Source organism: Tamandua tetradactyla, chromosome 10 (genome assembly GCF_023851605.1).
Source record: "Tamandua tetradactyla isolate mTamTet1 chromosome 10, mTamTet1.pri, whole genome shotgun sequence".
In the NCBI taxonomy this organism is placed as follows: Eukaryota; Metazoa; Chordata; class Mammalia; order Pilosa; family Myrmecophagidae; genus Tamandua; species Tamandua tetradactyla.
The window spans coordinates 526,695-546,963 of NC_135336.1; the positions used below are offsets into that span (position 1 = coordinate 526,695).

General features: G+C 38.3%; 1 pseudogene; it reads left to right on the plus strand.

The window, feature by feature from the left end:
• LOC143648884 (constitutive coactivator of PPAR-gamma-like protein 2) overlaps positions 1-17,913 on the plus strand; it is a 59,909-nt pseudogene extending 41,996 nt beyond the window's left edge.
• The last annotated feature ends 2,356 nt before the right edge of the window (positions 17,914-20,269 follow it).

Consider the following 20,269-nt stretch of genomic DNA (forward strand, 5'->3'; position numbering starts at 1 on the left):
AATTAAAAGAAGTGTAGTAAAAGGAGAGGCTACCAAATATTAAAACATATTCCAAAGTTAAATCAGTATGGCATGAAAAGTAATCATGCAATACATAGGATAGAAACCTATCTTTGCATGATAAAATGAGGCTTCACCAAATACTAAAGGAAAGATTATACAATAATTGGTTCAGTTACATATGGTAACAGAGAGTGCCTGCTGTACCAGGCAGTATGCTAAATCCGTTTACATGCATTTTCTCCTTTACTTATTAAAGCTTATGAGGTATACGTAGTGTTATCTCCATTTTAGGGATGTACAAACTAAAGCCCAGAGATGCTAAGGCAATTACCCTGAGTCACATACAAAGGAAATAGTGGAACCTAGATTAAAACCAAGGATGTCAGACACCACATCTGTATTCTTTGCTACCACATTCTATGTACATAAATTTCCTGTCATCATATCTAGAACATAATAGGCATTTAGTAAATGTTATTAGTATGGGCAATTTATAGCTAGCTGTATATATTATCTATAATGCTTATATATAGTATTATAATGTAAATGTTATTAATAATAATAAAGATGTCTTCTTGTCATTGAGGTTAAGTCCCTTGGTAAATTAGTAATGCTATAGTTTTTTTTTCCAGAGGAATTCCCCCAATAGAATCCTCTGGAACAATTGTATTAATCATATAATTATATATATTATTTAATAATATAAAATTCTATTCTTTAGAATTCAAAAACTAGTGCATAATGAACATCACTAGATATTGGTTGATTTAATAATTATTATTATTTCCTGTTGTCCCATTTCTGAGCCTTTCATTCTTCTGTCTCATTAGACCCTATACTTTGTCTCATAATTCATTTGTCTCATTTCTTAGAGGTACTGGACAAAAGATAGAGTTACCATTTACTATTAAAATCTTGATATTGGCTTATTCATTGAGCAAATATTTATTGAGCAACCATTCTGTCATGTACTATGCTAAGGTTAAAGAGACATACAAGATGCATTAAAAATTGCAAATTAACATTAAAGTGCAAACTAGACCAAACAAAAATTCAAATCCTTAGGTAATTAAATGCTCTTTCCTCCATTAAGCCTTCTGATTCTTCTAGGCAAAATTAGTCACTCTCCTTAGAGCACCCAGAACAATCTGTTCAACCTATAAAATCACATTTCTCACATTTATTAGTCTTTCTGTGAGCCTGCTTGCCTCCCACACTTGATCCTTTTGGGTCAGTTTTTCTTGCAGAGGAATCAGAATATGACTGGTACAATTTGGTTTTGGGAGATTTACATGATCTGCTCAGTGCATTCAGTTAGTCCTTCGATAGGTATTTATCAATACTTACTCAATGCCATGTACTATGCCAGGTAGTTGATAATCAGTGAGGGATAATAAGGAAACAAGGACAAACAAAGTCCTAGCCCTCATGGGAACTCACATGGACACTTGAAAAGAAATTTTTTTCTTGTATGAAGTCAATCAAGCATTTGAACCTTATTGTATTATTCAAATTTGTGACTTTAAGTATATTTTAATCTATTTTATATGTCATAGCTAATCATAGTATATTGAAGTCTCCCATTATAATTGCATTTCTGTTCATTTTCTTCCATTATTGCTTTGCATTTTGCCAACAAAATAGGATAGAAAGATTTAAAACTAAAATGGGCAAAGGTAAATCAAGGTACTATAAATCTAAAGAAAGAAATAATGCTAGTATCTGATAAATAGACTTCAAAACAAAAAGGCATTAAATAGGGCAAAGGAGAATTATATATTGATAAAAGGTATAATCTATGAATTGTGTGCTTAATAATGTAGCACCAGAAAGTACAAAGTATGAATGAATTTTCCAAGTGGAGAAAGTATTCTAAGCAAAGGGAAGTTTCCTGTTCCCCAGGAACTTCATTCCTAAAGAAGCAACAGGGCTTACTGGTGTATCCTGAAATCCCAGAACGATCCTAGTTCAGAGAAATAACAATTTGGGCATGAAGAAAGATTAGCAGCAGTAAGGCTGCCTGCACTGTTGTGATAATTTCACGTGAGAAAAGAGCAAGCTCTGAGTGGTTTTTACATCACACAGCTACTAAATGGCATGTTAACAGTTTCAAAGACAGGCTGTCTGGCTTCAGAGCCTAGGCACTGCCTCCTGGTATTAGTAACTGGGTTGAAGTCTCCAGGAGCCCTTTCTAAGTGCTACTCAGAAGAGATCATTCCTTGGTTTAAATGCCAGGTTTCTAAAATCTTGCACATCTCTAATGATTATGTATAATCACTATCTTATGGGCCTCCAGGGAGCTAAGAGCAAAGACCATACTGATGGGTTTTTCATCTCTCTGCCTTCCTCTTTCTACATTCTTGGTGCCTAGAGCAATAAGGTATATTCAATTCATGGGCATTCAATAGGTATTTATTATTTAATTAGTGGATTTTCTATCTTGGTGAATAGCCCCATCATCCAGCCATCTGCCCAAGCCAGAATTATAAGAGTTTTAGACTCTTCCCTCTTCTTTACCCCCTTCCCAAAAAATCCTTGATCGAGTCGTATAGATTTATCTCCTTAATAGTTCTTGTCTCTTTGCCCTGACTCTCTCCATCCTCTCACTCAGTACCTTTGTTCAGGCCCTCTTCAGCTACAGGTTGCTGCAGTTGCCTCTTCAATTTCCTTTTCCCCTCTGAGCCACCAGAGTGGTCTTTTAAAAAAGCACCAAATATTAAAACATATTCCAAAGTTAAATCAGTATGGCATGAATAGTAATCATGCAATACATAGGATAGAAAGCTATCTTTGCATGATAAAATGGGGCTTCACCAAATAGTAAAGGAAAGATTATACCATAATTGGTCACATCACCCTCCTGATGACAACCCTTAAATAACTTCCTATATTTTTAGAAAAATAGTGCAAAATCTTTAGTACTGTTTGAAGACTTTTCATGATCTGGCCTATTTTCTAGTCTTTGCCTCCTGTCATTCCAGACATGCTTAGCTCCTGCAATATGGAGCTTGGTACAGTGTACTGAACCACACCTCCATGTCTTTACACATACCATTCTCTCAACTTAAAACATCCTTTCCCATATTTTTGACTCACTAATTTCCTTAAGCCCTTTGAAACTCAGCTTCTGCCAACTTTTTTTTTTGACCCAAAAAAACATTTATTTCCATACACAAGATACATTCATTTCACCACAATATCACAAAAGCCTTTAATAATTTCAGTAATGGTATTAAGCACAAGGACTAATAGAAATCAGTTATAACATGGACTGTGCTGATAAATAATTCTCCTCTGGCTATGGAAACTTAGAACAAGTTACCTGCTTCCAATATACATAACATTTTCAAACACCTTTCATCATATTAAGACTGCCATTTTCTTACATATGTTCTGTAACTAAGCATGTAATCAGTCTGTTCTGGCTTAATAATTAGATCATCTCCAACCTTCACATCACAATCCATTGTGCTTGTTGTCCTAAAATCTGCCCATTTTCTGGCAGAATTACTGTAGTTTTGGAAGATGATTTTAGGCCAATAGGCCATTTGATCTCCTCCTTTGTGGTTAGTAATAAATCCTTTATTTTTCTGAAATGGTAGTGTCTCAAGCACTGATCATTTGAGTGCATTGAGCAGAGAACCCACCATTTTTGATAAGTGCATTGTGACTCAGAAACAGAAAATTTTGTAAATACCTCTTTCTTCTACACATGCTTAATTATCAACAAATACAAATGGGCAATTATCCATGCATATAACCTTGTAAACACCCATAAAATTAGCTTTCATGTAATAGAAAATGTACTTGATCTCAATTTAAGATACCTGATTTAAATTTTGGCCCTGAATCTGCCCAATTTCATGACTTTCAATAAAATACTTACATATGAAGTACCTTTTTCTTTTCATCTAACAGATTAGATTGATAATGCCAAATAATATGCATAAAGTCCTTAGCATATTCTAGGGTTCAATAAATATCTTTAGATACCACTATTGGTAGTATTATCATAGGGAAAAATAAGAGGCCTTCTGAAGTTACCCAGATAAATGTGTACATTCAGTCTCATTGCGCTGGATAGATATAGATGTTTCCTTTTGACACATGAGGAAACTTTCACTATTGGGAGAGCCAAGGGACATGAAAGATCAAAGTGGACAGAAAGTCTTAAGACGTTAGAAGCTAAGAACTGGATGAGGTTCATATGGTACTGCTCATGTCCACAGCAATAGAACTAACACCTTCCCCTAGCCAGGCTGACAACTGAATCTAACTACCCTGCACCTTTCCATGTAAGAAAGTACCTCAGTTGAAAGTTAGCTGCCTTTGCTCTGAAGAACTAATGAAATAAGTCCCCTTTTATTGAAAGCTAATCCATCTCTGGTGTGTTGCATTCTGGCAACTAGCAAACTAGAACAGAATTTGGTACTGGAGAGTGGGATGCTGCTGCAGTTTGCAAGTACCAGATATATTAGAATGGTGTTTTGGATGGCTAAGGAGAAGTTTTTGGAGGAACTGTGAAGAGAATGTTGGAGAAGTCCTGGAGTGCTCGAAGAAACACTTGGTGTAAACAGAACCACTGCCAATCTGGACAAAGGGGGCCACAAAAGGGACAAATTGAAATTTTCAGAGTGAGAACCATGTAAGCTCAGGTCTGAAGCCAAGAAACATTGGCCAGGAGAGTGTACCCACCCATATACATGGAGAGGGTGAGTTTATCCTGGAGGGCAAGGATGAGTCTCCCACCTTGTTGCATTGGAAGAGTCGTGCAACCTCAGGCCTTTGAGAAGGTACAGCACACTCCTTGGTGGACTGGGGAAAGCCTGGCTGCCACCACATGGAGGGGTTGAGCATGTGCCCCAGAAATGGCAGAGAACCCAGGAGTGGTCAGGAAAATGGAGCCAAGAAAAAGTGGTCTCCTCAATGTTCCCCAAGGTAGATTCAGAAAGAGGCAGGCCACTGCATAGGCCCTTGGAAAGGGTGGGACTGCCACTTTCTAAAGCTGAAGGATAAATGACTTTCAGACTTTGAAATCCAGTGGTGTTTGCCCTGCAGGTTTTCCTTCCAATTTCTCTCTAAGTATCCTGTGACTCTCCCTCCTTTGCATATTGGCACCAGATAGCTTGTTTTGAGATTCATAGGTCCACAGCCAGAAGAGAATTCATGTCACTTTGATATAATTTATGGTGATGCATATAGCTGCCAACTTTTTTCAGGATGCCCTTCCTCACTCTTCCAGTCTGATGTAGGTGCTCTCATACCACCCTGGACTTTCTTCTATCTGTATATTGTTGCACATGCATGTCTCTTCTACTACCCAGACTGAAAGCACCACAAAGGCAGAAGTTCTTTTAGTTTATTCATTTGCAATTGTCAAAGGCAAGCATAAGTCCTGGCCCATGATAGGCTCTTAGCTTAATAAATGTTTGTGAAATAAATGAGCTTTTGTGGCTTACTAATGATGTTTTATTCTCTAGATACATGGTTCAGTGGCCTGGTGGTCGAATCCTGCATTGCCATGAGCTAGACACCTTCCTTGCACAGGCAGTGTCTACACAGCTTTATGAACCAGATCAACTTCAAGAACTTAAGGTAATTTGATCCACTCTAGTTTAAATTTATTTTTTTTAAATAAACTCATAGCTCTACTTTAGGTCTTTTTTTCCTGGAGCTGGGGAGAAGAGTAAGTTCTATGGGTAAACATTTGATTTACTTTAATCAAATATTTGTCTATTAATAAAACTAAGAGTTGCCTACTTCACTGCTTTCAAACTGGTGGTAAGAATGGACAGAAAAGATGGATATTGTGTGAGGCAAATAAATCATGGCCCATAGACCTCAATAATTTTCTGACTCTTACAAGATAAGTCTACATGGGACTTATCCTGGTGCCTCCTGCTTGTCTCTGAGTAAATGTTCATTCCCCTCCCCCCAACTTTAAAATAATTCTTAATGGGTTTTAGAGGGAAGTACTGAAAAGCATAAAGAATAAAATAAATCTACCATGTGACTGAAGGCTATAGAACATACTAGTAAACAGGGCAGAGTCTAAAGCCAGGCTCCCTTGGATTTGAATCTTGACTCCATTATTTCCTAGCTGTGTGACTTTGGGCACATTACTTAACCTCTCTAGCTTAAGTTTCCTTATTTGCAGGGTTGTGAGGATATTAAATAAAGCAATTCATGTAAAACACTTAGCATATTGTCTGACATATTTTAAGTTTACAGTACACAGTAAATATTAGCTATTAATGCAAGTAATCCCTCCCCCTGAACATTAGCCATGGCCCTTTAAGGTCCTAGGTAAACTAAAAGATCAGTCAATGTGTTTTGCAAAATCTTAATTTAAGTGATGTCAACTAAAAGAAAGGTGAAGCAGTCTGAGACAAATGGGGGTGGGTATTTTTTACATAAATGCAATATTTCTTGGTCCTAGAGCAACTAGTGACTCTAGAACATACTGAGTAAGGACCTGGAAATACTTCCCCTTTTCCTATATTGAAGCCATCTAACACACCAACTTGAGATAACCACTGTGAACATTTAGATGTTTTCTCCCAGCCTTTTGTCATGCATTTTTACATTGTTGAGATATTGTTTATATAATTATATATTGTGTTTTTTCACATATTTGCATAGCACATATTTTCCACTTCTTGAAAATTTTAGCAAATAGTATTTTATCATATGAATATATCATTTAATTAATATAATGTTGACCACTTAAATTATTTACAGTTTCCCCCATTATACATCATGTTATAATTGACCATTTTATGCATAAACTTTATTCACAACTCTACTTCCTTACAATTGTTTCCTAAAAGTATAATTTCTGAATCAACAGAAATGAACATTTTTAAGATTCTTCATTGTAATAAACATTCCTCATCAGCTTTATTTGAGAGTGCCCATTTATTTCACTTTATCTTTATCAGCATTGGGTGTTCTTTCAGTCTTTAGTTTTTTTTAATCTCAAGTTGGTGTTTTTTAAGTTGTAAAGAGTATCTTTTGTTTTTTGTTTTTTTTTTTTAACATGGGCAGGCACCAGGAATCGAACCCGGGTCCTTGGGCATGGCAGGCAAGCATTCTTACCTGCTGAGCCACCGTGGCCCGCCCAAAGAGTATCTTTTGAATAATCTCAGGAAAGAACATGAATAGAAGCAACTCATGCACTCAGTTGTCTATATTAAAGGGCAACATGTTCAAATTTAATTAGGAGAGTCAGCATGACAGGAATAAGAGTAAATGTAACCAATAGTAGGTATTTAATAGTAGTTTTTCCTCTGTGGTGGTTTCAGATTGAGAAAATGGATGCCCAAGGGATCCAGCTTGCTGCCCTCTTCATGAGTGGGGTCGACACAGCCCTGTTTGCTAATGATGCCTGTGGCCAGCCAGTCCCTTAGGAGCACTGCTGCCCCTGGATTTATTTTGATGGCAAGCTGTTCCAGAGCAAGCTAATTAAAGCAGGCCAAGAGCGAGTATCCCTGGTTGAGCTCTGTGATGGCCAGGTACCAGCATGTTAGGCAGCCAACAAGGGACATTTCTTATCTGCTGTTGGAATGAATGAGTAAGGAGGGGGAAGGAGCAGAGACATTGGGGATGGAGGTAGCAGAAATAGGAAAATGTATCTGACCTTAACCTAACTTGGTCAACCATGGTCCCAAAGACCCAGAGTCTGATATGTACATGTAAGAAGATCATATGTTGGAAAGGTTTTTTTTTTTCACATGAGGGCTTGAAAGAGTTCACCTTCCTTTTCTTACTTGGATTATTTCTTCCTTGTGGAATATTCAGATGTCTTTCCTTTTTAGAATTTCATTTCTTTTACCAAGAAAAACTCTAAGGCGATGATATTGTTTGTAAAAGAACTGTGTTCAGGAATAGAAGAGAGTACTAAAGTAAATGACAAAGAAGCAGCACAGGTATTTTTGAAATGAAACCTTAGGAAAGATGAAGGAAAGCAAGGGAAAGGAAACCTTACTCTCCATTTGGAGGAAATGAGCTGAAGTACTATAGCAAGTATTGACAAACTACAGCTGCAGGCCAACCCATGTTTTAGTTTCTTAGATGCTAAAACAAATACCATACCATGGGTTGGATCAACAACAGGAATTTATTGGCTCCTGGTTTCAGAGGCTAGAAAGTTTGCTTCCTTCCAGGGTCAGTATCATCTGCTGGCCAGAAATATTTGGAGTTCCTTGGCTTTTACATCTCATGACAATCAATATACATGGCAATGTCTTCTTCCTTTTCTGTGTTTTATTAACTTCCAGCTTCTGGCTGCTCCCAGGGGCTTCTCATTCTTTGTCCAATTTCTTTTGCTTATAAAGATTTCAGCCATATTGAATTAATTCAGTTTGGGCACACCTCAACTAATAACATCTTCAAAGGTCCTATTTGCAAATTGGTTCATACTCACAGGATCAGGGTTTAGGGCCCCAACATGCCTTTTGTGTGGAACATGATGCAATCCTCAACAGTCTGGCCTCTGGACCTCAAAAAGATATATTCTTCCTACATGTAAAAGAAATTTATTCCATCACAACCTTCCAAAAGGTTAAATCATGTCAGTAACAATGCTAAGTACAAAGTCTCATCAAAATCAGTTTGAGTGTGGTCCATCCTGGGGCAAAATTCTTTTTTCTGATGGAACTGTGAAACCTAGAAAACAAGTTATCTGCTTCCGATATACAGTCATGGAACATCATAGGATAAACATTCCATTCTAGAAGGGAGAAATTGGAGGGAAAATAAGGTTCACAGGTCCCAAACAAGTCCAAAACCCAACAGGGAAAACATTAGATTCCAAGGTCTGAGAGTCACCTGTGGCTTGATTCCTTGTTGTCTTGGCCTGATGTAGTGGCAACACCATTCCATTCCAAGTACTTATGCAGTAGCCATGCTCTTCCCGAACACTAGGGTGAAGGCCTCACCTTCTCTGAGCATCAGAATGGTTGCCAGGCTCTCTGCAAAATGTGAGGGCACAGGCTCTACCATCTCTGGGCACTGGGATGGGAGCCAGGCTCTCTGCAAATGCTGGGGCACAGACCCCACCATCTCCCAGATTTGGGGTAGCAGCCCTCTCCCCAAATGATGGGGCAAGTATCTGGGCAGACGACTTGCCCCTTTCGTGCACAGGGGCAGACCCACCCTTTCCTCACATGTGGGTGGGCCAGTGTTCTTGGCCTAAGGAGATCTTTTCAGTTCAGACCTTTGCTTCCATGATTCTGCACTTGAAGCCATTCTTCCTTCAATTTGTTCCTTCTCTGTCCTTTTCTGTCCAGGCTGGCAGTGGCTCTGTTCATACAAATTTGGCAAAAATATTGTTGGCTTTGTGTGTGGTTCCAGGGTTCTCTAAACAACCGAACTTTCCACAGATCCTTCTTGGATAATTGAATTTCCACTCCTGAATTCCTCTGAGATGTGTGACAGGATCCATGTTCAGGAACAACCTCTTTGGCAAAGAGTTGTTCAGTTAAACCCCTACATGGAACCCTGTTCTCTGGAGACTCAGGGTGTCCCTGATAAAGTCATTTCTGGCCCTCACCTCAGGGCACACTTTCTAGATAGGCTAATTTTTCAGATCATTGGTTGCTGGTTTCTTTGTGCTTAAGTCCTCAGCTTATCTCTTTCCTTTTGTATTTTGCTATTTGATGAGAAACAAGGCTGCACCTTCTACACTTAGCTTGGAAGTTACCTCAGCTAAATATCCAAGTTCATTACATTCAAGTTCTGCCTTCCATCTAACATCACAACACAATTTCACCAAGTTCTCTGTCACTTTATAACAAATATCACCTTTCCTCCAGTTTCCAGTAATGCATTCATCATTTCCTTGTAAGGTCTCAGAAGGGGCAGCTTTAATGTCCATATTTCTACCAACAGTATCTGCAAAGCAATCTAGGCTTTTTCTATCAAGTACCTCACAATTCTTCCAGCCTCTACCCATTACCCAATTCCAAGGCTGTTTCCACATTTGTAGGTATTTGTCATAGTAGTACCCCATTTTGGGGTGCCAAAATCTATTTTAATTTCCTTGCTGCTAAAACAGATGCCATACAATTGGTCAGCTCAACAATAGGAATTTATTGGCTTCTATAGGCTAAAAGGCTCGCTTCCTCCCAGGGTCAGTATCTTCTGATGGCTAGCAATCTTTGAGGTTCCTTGGCTTTTCCATCTCATGGCATTCAGTGCACGTGACAACATCTTCTCCTTTCTCTTCTGGGTTCTTTTGACTTCCAGCTTCTGGCTGTTCCTTGGGGCTTCTATTTCTGTGTTTAATTTTCTTTGCTCATTCAGTTTGGGTACATCTCAACTAAAACATCTTCAAAGGCCCTATTTACAAAGTTCATACCCACAAGACCAGGGATTTAAACCTGAGCATACCTTCTGTGGGGGATATGATTCAATCCCCAACACTGAGCCTGCCCCCTGCTTTGTAAATAAATTTTTGTTAGAACACAGCCAGATTCATTTATTTATTTATTGTCTGTGACTGCTTTTATGGCAGAGTTGAGTAGTTGTGACAGAGATAATATGGCCCACAAAGTCTAAAATATTTATAACATGGCCCTTTTCTAATCCTTGGGATTAGAGGAATGGGTTTATCTTGGAAAAAAGCTCATCTCTGATCCTGGATATGGAGGTGAAGGCTACAAGTCTTATATGTCAAGTTGCTGTTCTCTCTTTTACCTAATTGTATTACCTCCCCCTTAAAAAAATGGCCTAGCCTTCTGCTGGCCATGTAATAGACCATCAGTAATACTTACTATTGTATGTTTCTTCCTTGACATAGTCATTGTACTTTGCAAGCCCTCAGTCAGAACAAGTGTGATGGTACTGTAATGTCATACTACCAATAGGTAGACTTGGTGCCAGACAGGCTTCCTGAATATGTAGCCTAAAGCCATTTACTTTAGGGCTCAATTCCCTTAATGTGACTATAATTGTGAGGCTGTGCCGAGAGTGCCCAATACTGTGCCTAAAACATAGGAGATGTTCTAAAACTGGCAGCTGCTATTGTTATTCTGTTCCTCATTTGAAGGCTGACCTGGCAATCAAAGTGGAAAAGATGAGACAGAGTATCCTTGAAGGAGTCAATATGAATCAACCATCACCTTCTGTTTTACTTCCATCACCTACTTTTGTACCTCCTATTGTGCCCTCTCTCTACCCTGTTTCACTTTATTGCTGAGCCATGGGCTCAATGCCACCTCCCCCTCAAGGAAGGAGCTGGGGGTTTGCATGTCAGTACCTAAGAATGTGGTATTTGCCATCCTCAATTTATTTCATAATAACCCATTGTGGTAGTTTGAAGAGCAGCTTTTTGAGATGGAGGGGTGTAGTCTGGGGAAGAAAGTCCACTGATTTCCCAGACCATAGAGGTGGTTGGTCTCCAGAGATTTGAATTTCACCAATCAAACTCATGAAATGACTGACACAGAATCCAGGAGCCACTTTATTAATTTTGAGAACTCTAACTCATAAAAACTATATCTTCATGGTTGCTGGTTAATTCATTCATTCCCTATAGGCAAATGTGCACAGGAGCTTGGAGGAAGAGGAATAGGAGGTAAGATTAAATGGTCAGTTTTGGCAGATGGTGATAGCCTGATGTACTCATTTCCACTCTGGGGGTAGACCTGATATATGTCATTTCTTTCAGCTCCAGAAGTATATAGAGAAATAAGTCACAGCCCATGCCCTCCAGGGAACTACAGGGAAAACAAACACACACATATACGTATAAATTATGGTGCCACCTGAGCTGTGGCTTGAAAGATGAATAGACAGTCATGCTTAGATAGTTACAGGTACTGATACTCATAATTCAAACAACCTATCCCCTGGTGAAGCAGGGTTTTCCCCCTGTATTTTACCTTTTTATTTTGAAATAATTTCAAACTTACAGGACAGTTGAAAGAGTAATGCAAAACCCATACAGAAAACTCCAACATACCCCCTCCCAAATACCTAGATCCATCAACATTTAACATTTTGCCACATTTGCCTTTCCTTCTTTCTTTCTTTCTTTCTCTATGTATCTATCTATTCATCAATCTGTCATCTGTCTATCATCTTTCTCTGTATCTGTCTACCCACCCACCTATCCATCCATCCATGGATCAATCAATCTATTTACCTGGCTGCCTATCTATTTATCTATTTTCTAAATATTTGATAGAAGGTTATATACATTATGCTCCTTGAACACTTAATACTTCAATGTACATTTTCTGAGAACAAATTTTTTTTTATGTAATCACCTTAAGTATAGTTATCAATAACAAGCAATTTAACACTGATGTAAATCTTATGTGGTATTTTAATGGGGACATGAAAACATGAAATAGAGAGATTCTTTGTTCAAGTGAGTCATATTGGTATGGTTGAAGGTGTTGTTGTCCATCATTCCTCCTTTTAAGAATAATAAAGCTGGAAGTTGAAGTTTGTCTTTTTTTTTGTATGCTATATGGTAGGGAGCACATTTTGTTCTTTTTCCATGTATCTATCCCATCATTGCAGCATCATTTGTTGAATTTTATGGGGTGCAGTGGGTGTGGGAAAGTGCATAGTCTGGGAATGAAGTTTATCTTTTAAGGTAAAAAAAATTCAGTATGAATTCTAAACACAAGGCTGTACTTAGATGAGCAATGTATAAATCTGCTCTGGTAACTCCCTGTTCAGTCAGGTAGTCATCAAGTCTTACAAACTGGAGAGACAACCATTCTGTCCCTTTAAGGTAACTTTATAGATTCCTACTCTGATTCCTTGTATATTGAGTTTATTGCATATGCCTCAGAAGGAGGCCTTAATTAAGGCCAGATTCTTGTCCTCACTATTGCCCCAGCTATCAGTGATGCTTAATCTGATCAGCAGTTACTGGTGTCCACAAGAAGGTTCCTTTCTCCTGAGAGGCCACAAAAAGACTCCAAAATGCAAGTCTTTCTTGTCTCTCTTAGGAGTAACTAACACTCTAGTTCCTTAGCCTCTCATTTTTGCATATATGAAGTGTTCTTTACTAATAACCTGCTAAATGAGTTAAAGGCTCTTACACTTTTGTTTCTTTGCATAAATTAAAATGAAAGGTTAACTAAAATTCGGTATTCTCTGAAGGATTGCTTTTTGATAAATTACAAGTTCTACTATGTTTGTGAGCTCACAGTCACAGAGCTGGAATTTCTTCTCTTTTAAGGAGATAACATGAAACCTGTCTTGAATTGGTCCTAGTTTTCAACGGTTGTCATTCTTGCTTTTTAATTATAAAGTACTGTTTAGTTTCATTATTTATGATTTAGTTTGTTGTGGGCTCTTTACCTAATCCTATAGTGTCTAGTTATGTAAATTTGCATCAAAAGTGGTTTTGGTCTATAATTTTCCAATTAGTGGATTTTAAGACATTCATTCTCTCAACAAATTTCAAGTGTCTACTATGTACCAGATTCTATAATAGAAAAATTAATTTTGCCCACTTCCACTTGCTAAAGTCAAAAGTATATAGATTTTTCAATTTCCTCCCCCTATATTTGTTTCTATCATGACCCTTATTGAATCATAGACTATTTTGATATTAGGGAAGTGGAAATAAACAGAGTATGGAGGCCATAGGATCTTTTGATTCACCTATCATTTTACCTTGCACTTACTGTTCTTTACTGCATTCTTCCTTTCTTGCCAGGTCTTCATCCAATCCCACCCCAAGGAGGAAAACTAGAGATTGGTGGGATGGTTGTGGGCCAGTGGGCTGGCAGCAAATCACCCAGGGGCCGAGGATCCTTTGGCATGCAAGTGGTTTCTGTCGGTGGGCCAGGAAAGGGGTATGTATGTATTCTCATAGGTTGGTATGAGCTAGTGTCAATCAAGGTGCCCTTAGGAAAATACCCAGCTATTGAATCTTTCTGTTAAGGTGAGAGGCACTAACTTTCAAATTTTTAAGGCAGTCTTCAGTTTAGTTCAGCAAATGCCCTGCCTTGATGAAAAAGATTTTTTTTGCCCTAAAGAAGAACATGGGACACAGAACAATTCAATATAATATAGAAAAGATGGTGACAGAGGTCCTTTACCGTGATATTGGGGAGGAGGGGTATTTAACTTAAGGGGTCAAACTTCCTAGGGGAGGTGAGTAGTTAACCAAGTGAAAATGGGGACATGGATGTTATATGGTTTTCATGAACACTTTTACCCCTTCCCCCCTTTCTAAAGGCATGGAAAAGAACAGACTGGTAGAGGAGCCAAAGGACATAAGAAAGTAAATAAACAAGTAAGCACCTTTTTTGTGAGATTACCTAGTTTTTCTTTGATAGTGCTTGCCTTTTCAGCTTAATTGCCAGAGATCAGATCTGATGTGGAAACCTCAGCTGCTTAGAGGAGCTTTCACAACTTTTCCAGGCATTTGATTTCATTCCCCTGCTCTCTAGCAGTCTGGTGAGGGTTAGTCTGCCCAGAGCTGTTCCCATAGGAGTACAAAGGATCAATCTTTTTCCTGAGTAAGGCCCAAGGATAGAAACCTGGTTTTGTGTATTGAAGACCTGTGTCTAGCACAGAATGCACTGCATGCAGCCATAGAGGAGCCAAAGTGAAGTTAATGTGGTTGCCTCCAGCATGCCTGACCTTTTGATGGGCTACCAGAGATGCTTAGAAAATTGGTCTTTTGCCTTTGCAGGGTAGGAGGAAAGTGGGGTAGCCATTCTTATTCTTAATGGCTTAGAGTGGTCTTAACTTTTCTCTAATCTAGGTCTTAAATTATACCACAGTTCCAACTGGTGCTCATTGGACATGACCCTCCTCCCTAATTATAGAGTATAAAGATCTGTTCTGGTAGTGATCCAAACTCTTGTAGTGGACTCTAACTGCTGGGCTTCTCATAGTATAGCAGCTACCATTTCTTGAGTGTCTGGTATAAAATAGGCACCCTACTAAACATTTTGCATACAGTATCTAATATTCACAAGGATGAAAGTTAATGCTGGATCGGTATTAATAAATCCATATTTTTAAATGAGAAGGGAGGCTCAGAGAATATTGTATAGCCAGTTAAGTGGCAAAGCCCCAGGATCTCCTTGGAACAGGTGGAAGACTTAGTCACTCTTTTTTGAAGTCTCTGACTAGAGCATACCATAAGGCAACTTTATCATCAATCTTCAATCCCAAATCTGTTCTCCTTTATATGGCCAGATCTTATTGTATCCTGTTAATCCCCATCATCTCTTGTTTTCTTAAATAATACAAATTTTCTTTAATTCTATTTTGAGCCATAAATGAAATTAGGATGGTAAGTCACACACACAAAGCATTTTATAATGCACTCCAAAACCAGACAGCAATGACTTTTGGATTTTTCCCTCTATTAGCATAATTATAGTTCAAAGAAGCTGCTTAGTGAGGCAAAAGAGAGTGCACCTGAGAAGGAAAACTGGTCATCCAGATAGGCTTCCATAAGGTGGTATATCCTTGGTGAATCCAGGGTCTGATCCTCAAGCATATGATCTGAAAATCCTGATATTTTTGGAACAATAATCATGGATCTATCTCTCAATGGTTGACTCACATTAAGTAAGAGCACAGAAATTGCTATGTGGATATATTTAAAGGGGTTGTGTGTGTGTGTGTGCATGTGAAAGAGAGAGGAGAGAGAGAGCGTGCAAGCAAGCATGTGAGGGTGGTGGGTTGGGAGAAGGGAGTGATAAGATTTACAGTGATAAGACATAATTATAGCAATATATTGCACACTTATTCTTTTCCAGTCGCTCTTGTAAATACAGTATGAGCTCACTGAAACCTCATAACAGCCCTGTGAGGTAGGTATTTATTATTCTCCATTTTAAATAGGAGGCAGTCAAGGCTCAGAAGGATGAAGTATCTTGCCCAAGACTGTCCATTAAGTCAGTGTCAGAGTTGAAATTTTAGCCTAAGCTGATTGACTCCAAAGCCCTCTGCTCTGCTGATTCTGATACAGTGTAATAACTAATTGGCAGAGACAGGATTCAAACCTAGGTCTGGTTGACTTTAGCACCCATGTTCTTAACCATTTTGACCTAAGCTTTCTCTGTTTTTTTTTCCAGTAAACTGCAAGGGAGACATGGTGTCAGAAGTTTGCTTGGGGATGTGGAATCAGAACAAATATATCAGCTAGCATTACTGAGTTTTTACAATGTGCCAGACACACCATGTTCTAAGTGCTTTACCTGGAGTGTTTCATTGAATCCTTACAAGAACTTATGAAGTAGATACTACTATTCTCCTTTTTACATACAAGAAACTGAGGGAAAACAAGGGTGGCAGATGATCCTGTTTCTTTTATCTAAGATGGCTTGAGACATTGGTATCTACTCTAGATGTAGCCTTGCCAAGAAAATCCTAATGTTGATTTTGGTTTTACCACCTTCTCTGGACAGAGCTACTCATGATTGCCTTGCTGACTCTCCTTTTTCTGTTCAGTCACCCATTCTCTAGAGTATGAGCTAATTGCTCCAACTAATTACATTTATTTACATTATGGTCCCATCTTCCTGATATTATTCCTAACCCACTAGAGTTTTGTATGCTCTCAAATTCTTATGTCACTTATTTGTAACAGTTTGATTTTTTGATTAACTACTTTAGGTAACTGATTCCATCCAATGTGTGGATTTTTACTAATTTCATCTTATTTCCAGGTTCTTGGGCAATAACTTGCAGTAACTTCCATACTGTACAGACTTTGGAGCCAGATGATCTAGCTTTGAATATGGCACTGCTACTTACCAGTTCTATGACCTTGGGCATTTTATGTAACCTCTCTGTTTCCTAATTTCCTAATCTCTAAAATTAGGAAACTGGTACCTATCTTGCAGGATTGTTATGATGATTAAATGAAATGATATAAGTAAACTATTTAGCATAGAACCTGGAACATAGGAAGTGCTCAATAAAAAATAATAGTTTTTATTTATTGGCCATAAATTCAACACATATTAAATTTCCATTATGTATTTTATATTAATGGAAAGAAAAAGGGCTTTGGAGTCAAACAGACTTAGATGCAATTCTAGGCATACCACTGAACTTGATAAGTAATCTCAATTTTTTGAGCCTCAGTTATTTTACCTATAAAACAAATAGCAGAGTAGTTGGCATGACCAACCACTTAATAATCAGAAACTGTTATTATCCCTAAAAACATTCATTGAGAGAATGTGCTGTATAATAAGGCAATGAAGTTCATACATTAACATTTCAATGGCAGTCACATTCATGGGATTAACAGAAAAACAGATGATTGTTTTTAGTTATGAAAAATTCTTTGTAATATTGGACATAGATTTGATGGTTTGTTTTCCTTTCTTTATTTTTTTGCATGTCCAATTGTCAGCATTGGACAGAGTTATGTGGTGGTTAGGAGAACAGACTCTCGATGCAAACTGATCTGGAGTGGTATCCTAACCCCACTACTTTCTAGCTGGGTGTCCTTGAGCAAGTTACTTTAATCTTTCTGAGCCTCAGTTTCCTCATCTGTAAATGGGACATCATAATATCTACCATTCAGGGTCCTTATTAGTATCAAAAATATATATTGCAAAGCTTTATCCATGTTTTCTTCATCATTATTGTGTTGTCTTTGCCACTTGTTCAGTCAGATCCATCTATTGTCATCCTATGTTCTCAGAATAATGAAAGAATGTATTAGGTGTCAACAAACTCTGGGCTTCCTGGTGCTTTGGAGGAACTGAGGCAGCTTCCTCAGGGTAGCTTATGAACATGCTTGGGAAGAGTCAACCAATATGGGATTACCATTTCCACTGAGTATCTCTGTTTATGACAGGGCTCTTCAGATGGAGTTTCTAAATTCCTGAAGCTTCATCAAGGTCATTCCTGCTCACAGGTAAATGGAAACAATGGCACATTGACCAAGGAAGAGAGGAGTGATCATAGTCTTCCAGCTCCATCACAGTGTGCCTTATGCAGAGACAGCTGCATGTATAATAATGGTAACAGTTGCTTCCCCATGAAGAAAGGGGAGAAGAACATCTTCTGAGAGCAAAAGCTAGGAACTGTTGCACAACAGAAAGAGGAATGAAGAACTGAATGATGGATTCACCAGATCAGGAAGATGGGAAAACCTATACATTTCTGATTCTAGGCTCAAGTTAGAGGAGGATATAAATGCCTACCCTAGGTTTATCCAAGATTTTGATGGGGTGCCCTACTATATACATCTTTCTCCTTTCTGTATCTCTTCTTCTGGGTCCCCAGACTTAGTGGTTTTCTTTCCTAGTCAAAGATAGATGGCAACAGGCTAGCTCCTATTCCCAAATTGAATATACAGCACCAGTCTTCTCTTTATCTCCCCTGAGAGCACAGTAAGGCAGTGATTGTTGCAGAAGTTGGGTGTCATCACATAAGACCCTAGAAAAAGTTCTAACTTTGGTTTTCTGAGTCTTTATCATGATACTCATTTACAGACTTAAGTGCTAAACCTATAAGATGGTAGGAATAAATGTCTATGACTTTCTAACTTGCTTTTTTCTCTAAGAAGTGGTGGGGCCTTGATATATAGTCAGTATCCATCTGCTTCTCACTCTTTCTCCCAACTCACTTGCCCTAAGACTTTGTACCACCACCTCTAGCTCTGGCCTGACAATCAGATAAGTATATGTTTTCAGGGAAGTGAGGTGTAGTGTTGATTATTTTATTTTTTAATTTTTAATTTTGATTTTATTTTATTGTATACACTTTTTTCAAAAAGAAAACTACCAATGGCCTTTGTACTTGGAGATTTAAGTGAGTCAGAAAAGTACTAGGCAGATTTTTCCTGCCTCTGAACCAATGCATTGTTTGTAAAATACAGTATGTGGAGCAGTTCACCCACTCTGCTGCCCACACCCTGGAAGGGTGGGAATCAATGTAATGAAATTGAGTAGGAAAGGGACTCAAAAGATTGTGGGTGTGTATTTGTGTGTGTATGGGTATGTAGGTGGGTGTATATATGAATGCATATATCTATATGCATATACATACCCTTTATATAAAGAGACAGATCTATTTATCTATACATATTTTATATATATATAAATATATGTGTGTATTGTATGTATATATATATATATATCTTTTTTATATATGCATGCATACATACATTCATACATACATAAATATTTGGTGATGTCTCAGAGGATTTATTGCATTTCCCAGAAATGCTTCCCCTATTTCAGAGTAGTGTGTTTCAAAAAACCACACTTTACATGGAAAATTCTTATTAAGTCACAGCCCATCACAATTATGAGAAGATTGGCTTCACTAAAGTAGACAAAAAATCTTTTCCAGAGATTGCCTGTTTAGAAAACAGACACTTGGGTTATCATAAACTTAATCTTGAACAGAGCCCTCACAACCCATTTGGTGGTAACAGGGTTGGAGTGATATTGGGAAGAGTAAAACCTTATGAATGAACAGCCTCCTTTGGAGAGAGAAAAGGATGGGAGGTAATTATAGTTTGAAAGGGCTTGCAGCCAATTTTGAGGAAATCTCATCTGGGACTCTGGGGTCATATTGGCTCCAGGTTAGAATTGATTGACATCAATACCTGGAGGAGAGAAGACTAGCTTTGGAAAGATGGGCTAAGGAGGTGTGAGGAAATAAACAATTTTATTTTATATGCCTGGATTGTTTCATTTGTTCATTGACATTTTGGCTACTAGATCTTTTCATTTGTTTTGCAAGAAAGACTTCAGAGGGCTCTGACCTGGGCCTTGAGAGGCGTTCTGTAGAAATTTCCCAGCCCTCACTGTGGCCAGTATCTGCCCAGGATAAAGAGACTACTCCTTGCTGGAAATAACTTGAGACAACCTTGCATTTCCAATTTCCCTTCTTCAGCAGTTTAAGGATGGGGATGGGAACATGATTTGCAACAGGTTAGCATTGTGTCTTCATTCAGAAATTGAGGCTTCCAGTCTCTCACACCACCTTTTGGGCTTTGTGATATTCTTGCCCAAGAAGTACCATTTCTGCAAAAATGCAACTAACTGACCAGACTTCTAGCAGGATTCTTTCTTATTTTTTTTTGAAAAGCCGCATGCACCTTAACTCATTGCAGCTTCTTAGTGTTTTTTTTTCCAGACCTCCAGAAGGCTATTTGCTCATGGCCTTTTACTATGTCATGAGAGACTGCAGACAGTCTTAGACTGCTTAATCCTAATCTGGCCCAATTTCAGAGAATCCACAATTTTCAGGGGGAAAGGAAGTCCTGGAATACTTCTCCTCTTGCCCAGACACTTCTTACATA